Source organism: Sciurus carolinensis, chromosome 9, assembly GCF_902686445.1.
Source record: "Sciurus carolinensis chromosome 9, mSciCar1.2, whole genome shotgun sequence".
Taxonomy (NCBI): domain Eukaryota; kingdom Metazoa; phylum Chordata; class Mammalia; order Rodentia; family Sciuridae; genus Sciurus; species Sciurus carolinensis.
The window spans coordinates 84,529,603-84,547,204 of record NC_062221.1 but is presented as its reverse complement, the minus strand read 5'-3'; positions in this window follow the sequence as shown (position 1 = coordinate 84,547,204).

Sequence of the window (17,602 nt, the reverse complement as noted above, 5' to 3'; positions counted from 1 at the left end):
TTTATTTTCCAATGCTGCTGTAACAAATTACCACAAATGCAGAAGCTTAAAACAACATGCATTCATTATCTCACAGTTCCCAGAAATTCAGTGCGCTCAGCTGGTTTCTCTGTTGAGTCTCAGAAGCTAAAGTCAAGGTGTTGTCTGGGTTTCTCTACCTTCTGGAGGCCCCAGGGGAGAATTGATTTCCAGATCATCCAGGTGGTTAGCAGAATTCAGTGTGTGGGGGGCTGAGATTCCCATTTCCTTGCTGGCTCCTGTCTGGGGATGGGGGTGGGTTGTCTCTCTAGGGACCTTTTGGTCATTGTGTGTAGTCTTAGAACATCTTGAAAATTGTGGTGGCACAATAAATCCTGAGGATGTCATGTCTTCTCTGCCTCTCCTCTTCTGCCATGTCTCTAACCTCTAGGACCTACTCTTCTGCCTTTCTCTTCTCCTTTTAAGTGCTCAAGTGATTGGATGGGGCCCACTTGGTCATCCAGGATAATCTCCCTCTTGTAAGGTCTGTAATCATAATCACATACACACAGTCTCTTTCGCCATGTACAAACATCTCCTCATGTTCCTGGGGATTAGGTCTTGGAAATCTTCTGGGGACATTATTGTGTCTACTACAGTTAGTTGCTTTCCATATTTAACCCCTGTAATCCTCACAACAGGCTGATGAGGAAAGCACTTTTATCTCCATGTTATAAGAGAACAAACTGAGGTTCAGAGAGGTTTATATCACAGGAAAAAAGTGGTGGAGCTGGGGTTTGAACTTTGCTTCTGTGCTCATGCTCCTTCCTCTGCCAGAGAGAGGAAGAGGGGAAGCAAGTGGTCCTTCGCCCTGTTGCTCTGGCTGCATTCCCCACTGTTGTGCTAGTGCTGCTGCTCAGTTGAGACAGGATGCCTCTGTCCCTGACAGATCTGCTCTTCTCCTATGTGCATAATTTGTGTGTCGGCCGGGTCCAGCAGACATCAGATAGCACTCTCCAGTGAAGTTACTGAGGAGAGATTGATAAAGGGACTGTTGACAGGGTTGTGAACGGGGTCATGGGAGACCAGAAAGGAACAGTGAAGCACCTTAGCTGCAACAGCTATCTCACCTTCAATGTGGAGTGACACAGGAAAGACACACTTGCCAAAAACCTGAGGACAGGAGCCATGGTCTCCAGAGCAGAACACAGTCACTACCAGCCTGGCAGGAGGAAGGTGGCCAGGTAGGAACATGGGCTCCTCTCTCTACCCCTCCCCCAACTCCCATTACTGGCAAATCTCAACCAGAAGCCAGAGGGAAAGGGGGTCTGTTTATGCAGTTTTTGAAGATTAGCTTTGTAGGTCCAGAGCAGAGGTGGGAGGAAGGAGAGCAGACCTGAAGAAGGCCGTCCAGCCCTGCAGGACTGTCCCTACCCCACATAGATGTTGTATGACAATGTGACTTGCTTTGATCAGTGCGCATAGCTGCCTAAACAAATTACCATAAGTGAGAGGCTTAAACCAAGAGAAGTTTGTTCTCTCATAGTTCTGGAGGCTGGAAGTCCAAAATCAAGGCATCCACAGGGCCATTCTCCCTCTGAAGGCTCGAGAAGAATCCTTCTGGCTTCTGCCTCATTTCTTCTGATGCTGGCAAGTGTGATGCTCCCTGCCTTGATCTGCTTCATTATAGTCTTCCTCTGTCTATACCTGGTCATCCTGTCTCTGTGTCCTCTCATCTTCATAAAGGGACACCAGTCATGGGATTCAGGTATGATATCATCTTGAGACCCTTAACTCCCTGTTAAGACCCTATTTCTAAGTAAAATTACATTAACCTTCTGGGTTGGACGTGAATTTTGGAGATACTATTCCACTCATGATAGCCAGTGACATGTTACTCCTAGGCAAAAACTTTAAATCTCTTCACATAGTTTGTCACTGTTTGTTTCCCTCTGCCACGACAGTGAGCAAAGCCCAGAAAGTAGATGTTCCCTTGGCCTGGGTCCTGGCGTGAGGGTGAAGAAGAAAGCCCCAGGTGACCAGCTGACCTGCAAGGGAAATATACCAAGAAAAGAAATGAACGTGTCATCTCCTCTGACAGACAGCAGGCACAGTATGTACCACAGTCCAGCTCTTCAGGGACTTTCCCAGCAGCCACGGCAGCTCCCCTCAATTTGCCCAAAACCACTCTGCAGGCTCCATTCTTCTTAGTCCCAACATTTTATTGGACTACTGCACTTCTTTGGGCCTAGGTGTAGAAAGAAATAGGACTTTAAAGGCTGCTTTTTGTGTCCTTGGAGGGGCAAGTTTTCTAGGGTAAAAGAGCAGGGTGTTCTTTGAAGTTAGCTGCAGCACAACTGTCTGCATTTGGCACTGGCAGCCTCACCTCCAGTTTCAGGTGAGTCCCTACCAGCAGCAGCCAAGAATGTGCACTGAGAAGACTTTGTTCTCTGTCTCCACCAGGGCTCTCTAGCCTGCCCTTCCCTGCCCTGCTATGGTCGCTTGTGCAAAGCCACTGGAGAGACCTGCCTCATGAAGCTTGTTCACTGATGTTCTGTAGGTTCTCTGTGTACATCTGCCAGTCTACTTTACCTCTGGTCTGGTGGCTGTGTTGTGGGCTATGCAGGCAAACTCTCAGCAACAGGACTTTCAAAGTGGAGTGGACAAGCTGGCATCAGACTGCCACATGAGACAGAACTACATATGTGGAATCAGAAGGTTGCCTTGTTCCACATCCCTTTTACCTTGCTTACTTGCCTTGAATGGCAGCCTGGCCTTGATGTCCCACAGGTTGACTGTTGCTGCTGAAGCTGCAACTCCCACCCTTCTTCTCCCAAAGACCCCTGAAACACAAGGGTAGGAGGAAAGAAAAAGTTTGACACACCCTGAACCCAGAGGGTGGTTCTCAAAGACTGGTACCTGGCTCCACAGCAACCACAGCATCTGAGAACTTGTTAGAAATGCACATTCATGTGCCCTGACCCCAAATCCTAAACAGATACTCTGGGATCGGCCTGGCAGTCTCTGTGTTAGTGAGTCTTCCAGGTGATTCTGGTGCACACAGAAGTTTGAGAGCTGCTGGCTTGCCATCTGACCTCAGGAGATAGATGACCTGCCTTCAAGGGGATCCATCCTGGTAAAATGTCATTAGCTCCCCCTTCTCCTTTGCTTTAGCAAGAGAAACCCACCGGCAGTACAGTACAGAATATCTCAAAATCCCAGTTGTCTCCTGTCCTACTGGGTGCTTTGTATTAGCTGCAAGTCACAAGTGCCAGTTGGGTGGTAGCAGCACCCAGGAGACACAGGCATGACGGCTGTAAGTGAAGCCCTTTGTATGGACAGCAAGCAGCATGTACAGCATCTCATGATAAAAGAGCACATATCGCATCTCTGTTCTGACAGAAGCCAACATGTACTGCCCTTTATGAAATTCCTTTTTGTGTGTCCATCAAGATACTTAGTATCTGGGTTCAATACTCAGCACCACCAGAAAGTAAAAACAAGCAAAAAGAAAAACTTAGTATCTGAAAGCTGAGCTAATCTCTTGCAAGTTTCCGTTTATAAGATGTCATTTTGATAAAATGTGGAAAGTTTCCACTTGGTTACACAATGGTGTCTCTGTCCAGAGAATGAAGTAAACAAAACCAGGGATCCCCTAGAGGAATGGTGGATCAATACCCATTCTACCAGGTGGCAAATTCAAAGGGGCCTACATGGCGATGTGTAGGGTAGGGGAGACAGAAGTCATACTCTATCATAATTTGAAAGAAAATTTGTTCATTTTTGACAACCACAGGGGCTAGACCTCCTGCGGTGGGTTTTGATAAACTAGGCAAAGAGCTCAGCCTAACCTGTTCTGTCTTGGAAAGGTCAGCAACATTCTGTACACATGCATGCATGAGCACTGCCGCCTCCTCTGGAGATGGAATAGGGGTGCTGTTGACAAATCCGTCAGACTTGCTAATGGCTAAATTCCTGTTTTTCACTTGTTCAGGTGATTCTCTTAATTTTGTCTGATGGTACTGGGTTGCTTGATGAAGTCCACTGGTTTCCTTGCACAGCACAGCCTGTGACTCAGGAATTATTTTTTGTCCTCTTTTTAGTGAAAAAAAATTGCACTTCTCAATATTTTCCTTCTTTCCACCTTCAGAATCCTCATGGTATTCTGAACAGTGTTAAGGTCCCAGAAAGGAATATGCTTGTGATTTGTACTCCAATAATCTCCTTCCCCACCCACCCAGTCTTTCTTCTTTGAGGGTTGAGACCTATGCCTGTTTGGCTTCCTTTTTCTTCCCCAAGAAGTGCTTTGTGCCAGCGGGACTGTAAGCTAGATGAAAAGCTATCAAAGCACTAAGGGAAGGAATCGATAGTAATATATGTAAGTGCATACATATATCACAAATGACAGGCTTATTTCTATGCAAGTTAAGATGTTCTCAGTGCCTCTAATTGGCACCCTGCCTAGCTATGTGCATGCATGCTCTGAGGGGATATTCATGGCTGGACTCACCCTGTAAAGGCAGAATGGACAGCTACCCATGGGCTGTGGTTTGATATTCCTTCAGGGACCTCTCTGTGGCTACTCCAGCTGCCCAGGCCTGGAGTCTGCTGGGGATTCCCACATCACTTACTTCTTTGCATTCAGGCACTAAAAGTTGTTTAAATGCAAATTATTTTCCAGGAGGTAGAGACATTATTATTCATTAATATCTGGGCTTTAATGAGTTTATCAGCTTAGAAGAGAATGTGCCAGGGTCTTTGGGTAATAGAAGCCAGGAAGATATGTTTTAATAATGACAGGTGGAAGAGGGAAGGGTAAGTTCTGAAATACTATAGAAACTATAGCTACAGACTCAAGGTGTGGTGTGAGCCACTGGTTATAAGGTAAGAAGTAAGATGAAAAAGGATGGACAATAAAATGCCTTCACGAGTCCACAGGCAGTTAATGCCTGAAGTTCCCTTCAACTCTCTGAGAGACCTGTTTTCAGGAACCCCTGTCAGACCTGATGCATTCCACCTGTGCTGTGGCACCAGTGCTTTCTGCAACTTGTTCATTTGTGAAACATCTAGGCACCAGGCACTGTGAGTATATCAGGAGAATAAGCCCAACGACACCCCTGTTTTTGTGGAGCTGGCATTTTAGTGGTGAGATGGAAAGAGACAAAAGACACAAAAAGATGGAATGTGATATGTTAAATGGTGATAGATGCTATGGAGAAAAATAAAGCAACCAGAGGCTGTCATTTAAAATAAAGTGGTCAGAAGCTAGGTATAGTGGCACACATCTGTGATCCTAGCAACTTGGGAGGCAGAGGCAGGAGGACACCAAGTTGAGGCCAATCTGGACAACTTAGGGAGACTTTGACTCAAAATAAAAATTAAAAAAAGACTGGGGATGTGGTTTAGTGGTAAAGCACCCCTGGGTTCAATCCCTAGTACCAAAATGAATAAATAAGTAAATTGTGGTCAGTGAAGGTTCCTTAGAATGTGGCAGTAACCAGTGAGTGGAGAGTGAGCAAGCCAGACAGAAGTCAATGCAGAGGTTCTTTCAGGCACGGAGGACAGAAAATGCAAGACCCTGCATCAAGGGCAGGCCTGGTTTATTTGAGATGAGGGGTTGGTCCACGCAACTGAATCAAAGTGAGCAAAGGGGAGAAAAGTGGGTGGTGAGATCAGAGCAGCCATGGGGGCTCCAGTTCACACAGGGCCCTGTGTGACTTTAACTTTCACCCTGCGTGAGTGTTTTGAGCAGGGCAGTGATGTCATCCAACTTGCAATATAATAGGCTATTGTACAGGTTGACAAAATTTTTTCTGTAGAGAGCCAGAGTTGGTAAATGTTTTCTTGGGCTAAGAGTTGTCTACTACAACATCCCGACTCTTCTGTGGTAGTACAAAAGTGGCCGTAGGCAAGGTCAACCCATGAGTGTGTCTGTGTTCCAAAGAAACTTCATTCACCCAAACAGGTGGCCAGTCAGTTTTGGCCCATGTTGACTCTCAGACCGGTGCAATCAATAATCCAGAAGAGAGAGGAAGTAGACCTGGATGAGATTTGTAACAATAAAAGCAACAAGGGTTTAGACACTGGCTATGTTTTGAGGGTAGGATCTGCTGTCAGACCACGTATGGGGTATGAAAAACTTAGGGGTCAAGTATAACTCCATTTTTGATCCTGGGTAACTGGAGAAATGCAGTAACTGCTATGGAGATGAAGACAACCAAGAAGGAAGGTGGGCAGGGGAAGGGGACCAGAATCAGTCTGGGATGGGAGAATTTAAGATGCCTTTAGGTTAAAGGAATTGGATAAGATGTTCCCTAACTTCCCTCCCAGTTCTGATATTCTATGATCCCACAACTGTGAGACAATAACATCTACCCCAGCAGCTTCTGCTGTGACCACATTCTTTAGGGAGACCTTCCTCACCACATTACTCCATCTTTCCCCAGTGCAGTTGGTGATTATGCTGGCTAGAGATCAGATGCTGGAAGGAGGAAACACTGCAAGGGAAGAAGCAACTGCCAGCTGAAAGCAGCAGGGGGACTTGGAAGAGTGGTGTAAATGGTATATGTGCCCGAGGAGGCTTTGAGGGCTAGAGGCAAATTCCTATGTATCTTCGTTTCCTGGAGGTTATTCTTAATGGAGGGTTGTCAGTCAACCAGGCTAAGAATGTTCAACTCATTTTCAAAGAAAAGCAAAGCTACTTATGCTTTACCTCTGCTCCTCCCTCGGAACAGGCACACTTCAGACATGTCACCCTCTTCAGAGATTCCCTGAGCTGTGTGTGGATCCTGAGAGCTTCCATATATCTGCAGGAAACAGCCAGAGTCTGCCTACATTAGCTTCTCCGGGCAATTTCATTCCTCTTCTCTCTCATCTGTCCTCATTGGGAGCTAAGTCTTCTCTCTGTCCAAATTCTTTCCATCCAAGTAGTGGCTCTGTGCCAGGGGGATTGTTTGCTGGATAGGGCCGGCAAGTCACATTGGGAGTGTGCTGATTGTAATATATTTAAAATATGAGCATTTATCAGAAGCAGCAGATGGAGGCAGCAGAGTGGAGCTCCCAGAACTGAGGGCAGGGAACGCTTCATTCAAGTGTAAAGCGCGCACCATCTATACTCAGCTGGCACAAGCTCATAAAACCAGTGAAAAGAAGGGGGAAAAAAAGAGAAAAAAGAAAGGAAGGAAGGAAGAAAAGACCATCTTTGTGCTGGGTTTGGTAGGTCACGATGTTCCCTGACCTTGAGTCCTTGATGCCTCAAAGACAGCATTCACTCTAGGATGAGAAGAGCAAACCTGTCTTTAATATTTTTTTTTACTTCCTTAAAGCCTACTCACTTTAATAAAAATTTGAAGCTCAAAACAAATGGAAACGTAGATCATTTTATTCATGTATATGTGCATGAATTCCTTCAACAAATATTCATTACATGACTCAGTCATGCCAGAAGCCATGGAATACTCTGGGACAGAATAGAGAGAGGCAGATATGTTGTCATTCTTAAGTATTGGACATGTCCAAAGTATTTCAGTTCTGAGTTTTTTACTACCATCCTTAAACCCACACTTAAAGTACAAATATATTTAAAATCTAGTCTATGTAATATTTGAACTGAGAAATAAATATGTTTTTACTGATAAATTTTCTCAGGGTACAAATGCCAATCTCAATACAATGATATTAATTTCAAGTCACCTGCTTGAGAAGAGAACTACTAGTGCTATCCCATTTGCAACGACAATTTTAGCAGCTGATCTCAGGTCTGCAGGAAGGGTTCTGAGTCACTCAATAATCAACAGAAATTATACCTGTAACAGTAAACATTTGAGGAAATGCTTGCCTTCAGTTATTTTGAAAGACTTATCTCATATTTCTTTATTATTGCCTTTTTATGACAGTCTGAAAACAGGAACCTTTGCATCATTACATGTGGAAGGTATGGATCCCATCCTCTGAAAATACCCTACTCAGAATTAATTGCTCCTTCCCTTGGTACCACCAGGGAGGCATAATGTCACATTTAAGTAGACCAAGTTTTGTACTTTGCCGTTTCTCATGATACATTGTGAATTTGTCAAAGGAAAGTATAGCCTTGCGCTTGGCACACAATTGGTATTGAACACATTGAATAAAAGGCTAGAGTCTGTGCAGAAATACATGAGGTTATAAAGAGGAAAAAAGAGATTACCAAAAGTCCATTTTATCATATTATCTTCAGGGTGAAGTAGATACATTAGAAAAGATCCTATTTTAATGGAGGACAATATCTTCAATCTACATGTTCTCAGAATTGTTCTTTCTATTTTATTTTATTATTTGTTATATGGATCCAACAGTCTTGTTGAACATTTACTCAGTTTCAGATTGCATGATTACTGAGGGGTACAAAGGAAATTAAGAGACATTCCTGCTCTGTAAACAGGCTCTGCTTTCCAAGGGCCTAGGACAGAACTACATTCAGGGCCCCTCCTAGAGCACCAGGGGGGAAAGAGCCTGGGAAAAACCAGCAGAGGGAAAGGGGACTGTGCAAATTGAGACTGGAAGGAGCAGCAGAGTGGGTCAGGCAGACCAATGGTTCTCAGCAGGAAAGTATTACCCCTTTGGGATATTTGGAAATGTTGGGGCATTACATTTGGTTTCTGTTGGGAGGATACTCTGACTTGTGGTGGATGAGATCAGAGATGCTAGATGCCCTGCTATGCCTGGTTTAATGCATTAATAAAGAGTGATTCAGTATCTAGCCTAATGTTTGAATGTCCCACTAGACATTCATGTAGGTGCAAACCTGGTTATAGCTATCTGAGCTCAACACCTAATTCATGTCACATATGAACACAAAGCATGCATTGGACAGTTTTAATAAAAAATGCATTCTCCTAGAACATGAACCCCTGGTGAATCAAAGGAGTACTGTGCTCTGCTCTCTTTGGAACTTTGCCAAGTGTCGTTCACCATTTTGAACAGTCACATCATTGGCTGTTTCATTGCTCACGGTACTTTTTTGCCAATATAATACATTGAATCAGTCTTAATATGTACCTGTCAATCCCCAATGATTCTGGGCAAACATTTTAATATTTTGTTATGCTTTTGAGTACAGTGAGATTTGAATTTAAGGTGCCTGTCCTATCAAAAACCAGGAAGATATTCAACAGGACTAGCATAAAGACTTTTACTAAGAGCATTTATATTTCACTTTAGCAGAAACCACTCATATAGGGAGATTCATTTGCCAAGATACTGTGGATTTCCAAGGAGTGGAGCAGAAACATATGCAGTCCCAAATCTTGGTCTTTCTCTCTCTCTGCTACTCACTCACACAATGCATACCCACTCTCAGACTTCTCTTTGCTGTGCTCCTAGTTTATAGACGTTCCTATGGTAGTGGGTTTGAGAAGTCCTATGAGATCACAGGCCTGTTAACACCATTCCTCCCTTAATTGTGCCAGGCTCCACAAACACCACGAATACCTGGTCTACACTGAGTACTGGGGGCCAGGTCCCTGTCCATAATCTTCAACTATTTTATCTCATTCCATCTTTACAGTAACTTTAAGGAGAATCTTCATTCAGCTAAGGTCACGTGGAGAGAAGAAAAGATGAATTTAATCCTAATCTCCTTTCTTTTCTTGCTCCACTATTCATTTCCTCCTGCTTCTCCCAGTCATCCTCAGGTGACAGGTGTGCCTCCAACACACCATGCTGCCTCACACCTCTGCACACACTGAGTGCTTCTCCCCGGAGTCCTCCTGGGTCACCGTGTCTGTGAGAATCTTTCAAGTCTCCTGACTTGATGCCCGGTACACATTTCCCCAGTGGTGTATGGCACCCCACTGTAACAAGTATGTCCAGTCCCTGCCTCTCTCCCGGCTGTGGGCTCCTGAGGGGCAGGGCATGTCTTGATCTTCTTCCTTCATTGTACCTGGGTCAGATAACTGGTCAGTAAAGGCTACTTACAAACTGGTGTGCACAGTCATTAATGGTCCTCTATAAATGTCATTGTTTATAACAGCACCTGTTTCTAGGGAAAGTAGATGTTAGCCTTGGACTAAAATGGTGCCCTGGAAAGTCATAGACTTTTAAAATATTTATTATATGTATGTACAACTTTTTATAAAAAGTGGGTTTCACAGTGGACTCCTTCCTCTCCTGAAATTCCCAACCATTAATATTAGATTTAATTATTTAAATTTAATTTATTGGAAGTCGATACTTAATTTAAAATCTAATTCCTATTAGGGTTTTAATAAATAATAACATTTAATAACTGCCAATGACACTTCAGTATATAAAAACCATTAATTCTTTACATAATTAATTTTTAAATAAAACTGAATGGAAACAATTCCTTCACACAGAACTCTACACAGAACTCTTGACCAAGTTTCAGTTCTAATCCTCCTTGATTCTCTTTGTATTGTCCACGTTCTTTGCTTTCTTTCTTTTCCTATTCTTTCTTTAGTGAGGTTTATGTGAAGGAAGGTCCTTTGGGTTTACAATAAAGTGTGTGTGGGTGGGTTGGTACTAACTTAAGAAAATACAAGTATAATTACTTTTAATATGCAGGAAGATATGAGGTGTGTATAAATAAACATATTTGGGTTTGAACATTAAATTCCATTGTTATATAGTAAGCATTTAATTTTATAATAAACTAACAAATATTTGACATATCTAGAATGCTGTCTTCTGATTTTTAATTCAGATGATGTACTGGAACATGATACACATAGAAACACACACACACACACACACACACACACACACACACACACACACACATTTCCCTAAAACCACTGCCTTAGTTTAAATCTTCAGGGAACAATCAGATAAATTTGATGAATACAAGTTTATTGTAAGGTCATGTCTCTCAAACTGAGGAGCCATATCTCAAGGGATTAGCTGGCAGTTGGCCAAGAATTATGAGAAGCAACTGAAACAAACGAAGTCGTTTATCCCCTTAAATTGTTCATTTTAATCAATGGATTAAACATCATTTTTGCATAAAAACAAGTACAGATCTTTTAAGGAGGAGAATGCAAATTTCTCAAGAAATTTTAAAGATCAAAACTACGTGAGATTGCAAAGAAATGTTGAACTTATGATAAGCTGCTTGGGCTATGTCCCAGACTGCTAGTAGTACACATTCTTTTTGCTTCAGATAAAGATATGAAGGCTTTGCATTGCAACCAAAATAATGTTTTATAGAATTTTAAATAATGGAAACTCCATCTGAGGGCATATTCTATGTAAGGGAGGTGTCCTTTCTTTTATTTTTATTTCCTTTAAAAACATGTCTTGTATTTTGGTTACAAATGATTGTGTTAAACAGACTCTTTCACTCCTAGCCTACCATTCCTATTGGATCATGCAAAACCTCTCATCTTAGTGTTACTATAATAAAATACCTGAGACTAGATAACTTATAAAGAACAGAAATTTATTTCTCACAGTTGTGGAGGCTGGAAGTTCAAGATAAAGGCACCAGCAGGTTTGATATCTGCTAAGAGTCTAGTCTCTGCTTTTGAGATGGTGCCTTGTTGCTCCATCCTCTGGAGTGGAAGAAAGCTCTGTTCCCATAAATAAACAGGCCTAGCTGGGCTTCCCCTCCTAGTGTATTAGTAATCATGCCCAGGCAATGAAGTCTCCATGAAACTCCCAAAAGACACCATTTGGAGACCTTATGGTTAGCTGAATGTGTGAAGGTTGCTGGAGAGTGATGCACGTGGAGAGGACATGGAAGTCCAGCGTCCCTTCTCCCACACCTTGCCATGTGCATGTCTTCATCTGAGTCCTTGTAATATACTTTCTAAGAAAACTGTGAATGTAAGTCAGCGCTTCCCTGGGTTCTATGAGCCCTGGGAGCAAATTAAACATGAAGAGGAAGTTGTGGGAGACCTGAGTTTCAGCCAGTTGGTCAGAAATGCAGGTAAAACAATCAGGGGCTTGCATTGGAAACTGGGCCCCCGATCTTTGGGAATGTTGCTATTTCCAGGTAGATAGCATCAGAATTAAAGTGGATTAGAGGATGACCTGCTGGTGTCCACTGCTGCAGAACTGATTGCATGCTTGCTGCTAGAGAGAAACTCCTACACCTTTTGAGGTCATAGAAATCCTCTGTGTTGATCGTGAAGTGGGAGTAGAGGGGAAACAGTCATTAGTGTTTTTCTTCACACACAGGAATTAAGTTTCAATGTGAATTTTGGAAGGGACAAAAAACATCCAACCACAGCATCTCTCTTGATTGACTGATTAATTGATTGATTGGAATCCTCTCTACAATTTCTCTAATCTGCTAGAACTCAGGGAAACGATGCATTTCATACAGAAAGTTCTCCAGTTTTTAGATAATTATTTCTTACATTAAACAAAAAATAACTTTCCTACAGCTGCTCCGATGTTCTCAGATTTCCTGTGGAAACTTATAGAAAAAAAGTCAATTTCATCCCTAATACAATAACCATAAAGTCTGTTATCATTACTCCTGAGTCTTTACTCTGCTAGGTGAAGTAATCTATTCCTTGTTAAGTGACTTTAAGATACTAAACTACCTAGTCACATTTTTTTGGACACATTCTAGTTTGACAATGTCTTTAAGGAATAAGTTATGTTTGTTAGCTCTCTATCACCGTCAAAAAATACTAGGGGTAATTAATTTGTAAAAGGAAAGGGCTTATTTTGCCTCATGGTTTTGGAGTTTCTGGTCCAAGACTATTCTCATTGATTTGGGTCTTTGGCAAGGGTGGCATATCATGGCAAGAGTGTGTAGTGGACCAGAACTCATGCGCAAGAGGAGACAGGAAGAAACTGGGTATCCACAATCCCCTTTGAGGTTATAACCCCAGTGACTTAGGGATGTTCCACTAGGTCCCACCTGAAAATAACATCACTTCCTGATAGCACTACCCTGGAGACCAAGACTTGACCACACAGGCCTGGAGAAACATTCAACATACAAAGCAGAGCATAGGTGTTTAAATATTTAAAAATAGATGTGCTTTGCCAATGCAGAAAGTGATGGGTACAACCTTGCTCCTCCCCTCCCTAATTTCAATTCCTATTAATGCATCCTAAAATTTGTATTATTTTTTAAAAATAATATCCCATTTTTGACTCTCATTGAACTTTAAATCTTTTTCAAGTGAACTGCTGTCAATCCAGGGCTTTATTACCTTGTATTTAAGTAGTTGATTCTTTGAACTTAGATGCAAAATTTAACATTTAACCTTATTAAGTTGTATATTGTTAATTTCATTCCATCATTCTCCTTTCCAAGGTCTTTTGATTCTAGTTTGATTCTTTAATATGACTTACCAGCTTTATCTCCAACTTTCAGTCATTTATAAATTTGATAGGCCAAGTTTATGTTGGAATTCACCCAATTCACTGATTAAAATGTTTATAATTTTAGGAGAAAAGAGAATTATCTTTAATAGTCATCTTAAAACTTGAGTGTGCCAAAGAATTACCTAGAACATTTGTTCTGATGAGTCTCATTTCCTGAAATTTCAATTCAGTAAGTTTGGAATGTGATTCTAGGATTGTGCATTTTTAACAAGTACCATATGTGATTCTGCTGCTTTTGGTCATCCTAGACTACACTTTAGAAAAGTCTTCATGAATTTCCTACTAAGTTGACATTAATGTGTTCCATAAATTTAATGGGGTTCTGTGGTTTTCTAGCACGGAGTTGGATGTAGGATTGATACTCAATGAATGAATGAATGGATGGACAACAGAAGGAATAGGGTAGAAGAGGTTCTCAGTTAATAGCTATATTTTTCATTTTAATCATAAAGCTAATAGGATCACATTTTCCAAACACTCTGTGTAATTAAAATATATTATGTCCTGGATGTTCCCAACTAGGGGGAAAAAGAGATGTATTTTGCATGACCTATTCTTAATGAACATATGTTGTCTCTTAGTGATCATTGTTTCTCTTCTCAAGGGCTTAAAAATCTTATATTTAATTTTCTATCTAGAATTTCATTGAGATTTAATAATATATCAAACCCCAGAGATCTTCCTGCTTTACCTTTAAGAAACTGGGACTCAGGTGTAGTGATTGACTTATTGGTTCCCCTTCAGGTCCCATTGGTTGTCTCCAAGTCTTACTATGTTTGCAGATAGATAAGGACCAGAGTGCTGGACACTTCACAGGAGACATTTCTTACTTTCCCCTAAATTTATATTTTTGAAAATTTCTAAAACTCATGGAACAACTCAAAAAGTAAGATAATAGTCTTGACTTGGATCAACAATTCATTGTTAGCATTTCACTGTATTTGCTAGATTTACTTTTCTTCCTGAACCAATGGGTTGGCAGCTTTCTTCAGTCTCCTTTACTCTAGGATTTCTCTATCTTATTTTTTTGCCTTTCTGAGTGGGCACCTGAAACCTCTGAGTATCCTTCTTATTTATGTTTGTTTGTTTGTTTACTCTTTTTCAGTTTGGGTTTCTGAAGCACATAAATCTTAATCAAATAATAAAATTAAAAAGGATTTTAAAAAAAGCAAACTTTCACATTTCATCCTAAATAGGGATGGGGATGGCACATCATTGTGTTCACCACCAATATTCAGGAAACCAAGAGAAGTCTTGTCGTAAGTAAGAGAAAAGAAGACTGGAGGAAAAATTCTAGACCACTGAGAAGTCTAAAGAAGGTTCATCAGTCCCATCAGGGATTTTTCCAAACAAAATCTACTATCAGATCAGTCCCCCATCTCCCAAGGAGGGGTGTGCCTGAATATCCCTACTGACTTTGCTTTGGGCTGGAAGCAGTGGTGGGAAAAGTAGCCTGGGCACAAATGCAAAGATGGCTTTTAGATCCCAGTCCCTGGGTCTGCAGGAGTGGACCTCATGGTGACTCTCATGACTGCCTCCCTGCAGAGTCCCTCTGCATTCTCCAGGTGACCCTCTTCCAAGTGATTGCAAGGGTATGAAAGCCCACCTCTTGCCTTAACTCTGGACATTGTGGAGCATCCCAATGAGGCTTTGTTTTCACCATGGCTCAGCCTCTTACTCTGCTCAGTTCTGCTTCCCTCTCTTCACTGCCCCTCTGATTGAATTTGGGAACACTCCGTAATCAAACTTCTGTGTACCCATCCAGTTACAAGGGCTGCTCCCAGCTCTCACTACCTGCTAACAGATGGAATTCTCAAAAGGCTATGAGGTAAGTGCTAACACACCCCCATTCTATCCTTGTGGAAACTGAGGCACAGAGAGTGGCTCAGTGACTGTCATAAGGTACTCACACAGCTGGGAAGTGGAAAATACTTGCCTCCAAGGTAGGCATTCTTACTCCCTGCCACCCCCTCATCTGCCACTTACTGCATTTCTCTGTGACACAGAGATTCTTGTTAGCATACCCAGTATCCTAGTTCTAACATAATTTCTGAATGTTTTCCTAAATAAAGATGTAGAGGAACTTCTGGAGATTTAGCACAGGACAGGATTTGTCCTGGTTTTGTAAGAAAGGTATTGTAGGTAAAGGCACTTATCACCTGAATCTTTATTCTTTCCTATGGCATTATCCCTAAACTTCCCAGTTTTTCTCCAGGAACATGATACACCTGCCACTCCCAGTCTGCAAAAGGAAAGAATATATGTAGCACAAAGAACGAAATGAGAGCTAAATAGGCTCCTCTTCCTTAAGACAAGAGTGAGTTCTTATTCCCTGACCTATTTGAGTGCATGCAACATTCAGAGCTTGTATAATGTAGCTAAATCAGCCTATTTAGTATTTATGCAATCTGCTCTGTTTTCAACAAGCTCTTAAGATGTGACTTACCCAGAAATCTTCAGAAATCTGCAAGGTTGCAGCAGTCATCTCTACAGGGAGACTGAAGGAATTATCAAGATCATGGTTGTAATTTAGAGTGGGAAAATCTTTCTACTCTGATGAGGCTCTCATGCCAATTGTAGGGTGACCAACTGACCTGGTTCCCCAGGGTTGAAAGCTTTGCCTGGACATTAGAGTTTCTTTGCCAAAACCAAGAGAATCCTGGGCAAACTGGGACAGTTGGACACCCTACAATGAATACTTTATGACTATTACACACAGGAAACGTCAGCCTCTCTATTGCAGATAATTTCTATTATTTCAAAAAGTATTTATATGTTATTATTAATGAGAAAATTACCTATAGAAACTAGGAAAGAAATGAAGATGAAACTAAAAGCTACATATAAGCTTATAACACAGTGGTTACTATTTAAACACTTCAATAACTTCCATGAGTTTTTTCTGTGTGTGTATATACATATATTTATAGATCTAAAATTGTGCATTACAAATAGTTCTGTATCCTGATTTTAATCTAGCATGTACACATTTTCTCATATCAACAAATACTTTTTGAAACATTACTGCTGTGGTTGCATAATTTCCACTGAGGAGGTACTCTATTTAACTATTTTATTGTTCAACATTTAGCTTGATTTTTGCTACTAAAGATAAGGCTGCTGTGAACATCTTTGGTTTCTAATGATTCCTTTTGGAGAAGTTTCCAGGACCTTAATGGGTAAACATTTGGTGCTTAGTTATAGCTACTGAATCCTTCCTCTAAAAGGCTTCAGAAAGGCTGTCCTTAGCCATGTTGATACCCATTCTACTAAATTCCTGCCAGCATTGAGAATATTTTCAATCTCCACCAATATTATAAAAAGAAAGTTGTCCTAAATACTCTTTCTTTGTTTACAAGTCTCTTTCATGTCTTTTTCATTTGATTTTTCCTGAAATCATTTATACACATTTTTTTTTTTTTCAGATTTTATGTTGAGTTAAAATGTCTTTCTCCCCATTTGTATAGACTCCTTACAAACTATTGTGACTCTTTTTTGGGTCAGACTTGTTTCAAATACTTTTCTTGACTTACAGTTTGAAAGGCATTTTAAAAATAATGAGTCAAAGATTTTATATGTTTATAGTCTAAGTAGTGCCTTAAACCCTGTACACATGTGCACACGCAACCCTGGTGAGTGTCTGTGCTTTCCTGTAAAGGCGTCTTATTTCCTGCATTCTGAGATCATCTGCACTGATTTAAATTACTTTGGAATTCTTGAAAAAAATACATATCATATGTATAATTCTAAAGAGGAATGGTACCACATGAATCCATCACTCAACACGTAGGAGCTAGAATATATCACTACTGTGAGTCTCTCCCCCGTCAGAGAGCACCAACTTTCCCAAGATGGAACTGTCATCCTGCTTTTGCCTTTATCATTTCCTTGCTTGTAAAAAACTAGTTTTATCACATATATGTTTGTGCCTCTAAGCATATGTTTAGTTTTCATACTTTTGAGCTTTACAGAAATAGCTTCACAAAAATTCATCTTATCTCTTCTTCTGTCTTGCTTTTTTCATTAAGTGCTATATATACATTTTATCTATATTTTATGGGAAGATACAGTTCATTCATTTTCACCACTGGCTATTTCATTTCATGAATATATGTACATATTCTTGGTGCCTATGCGTGAGAATTTATCTCTGGAGTTTTCATGTGGGAGTGGAACTGCTGGGTTGGAGTGTCTGTGCCTGATCAATTTTACAAGTCAGTGCTAAATTGTTTTCCCCAGTGGTTGTACTAATTGCATTCCCAACTGCAGAGTATGAGATTCCTGTTGCTTGATTTCCTTG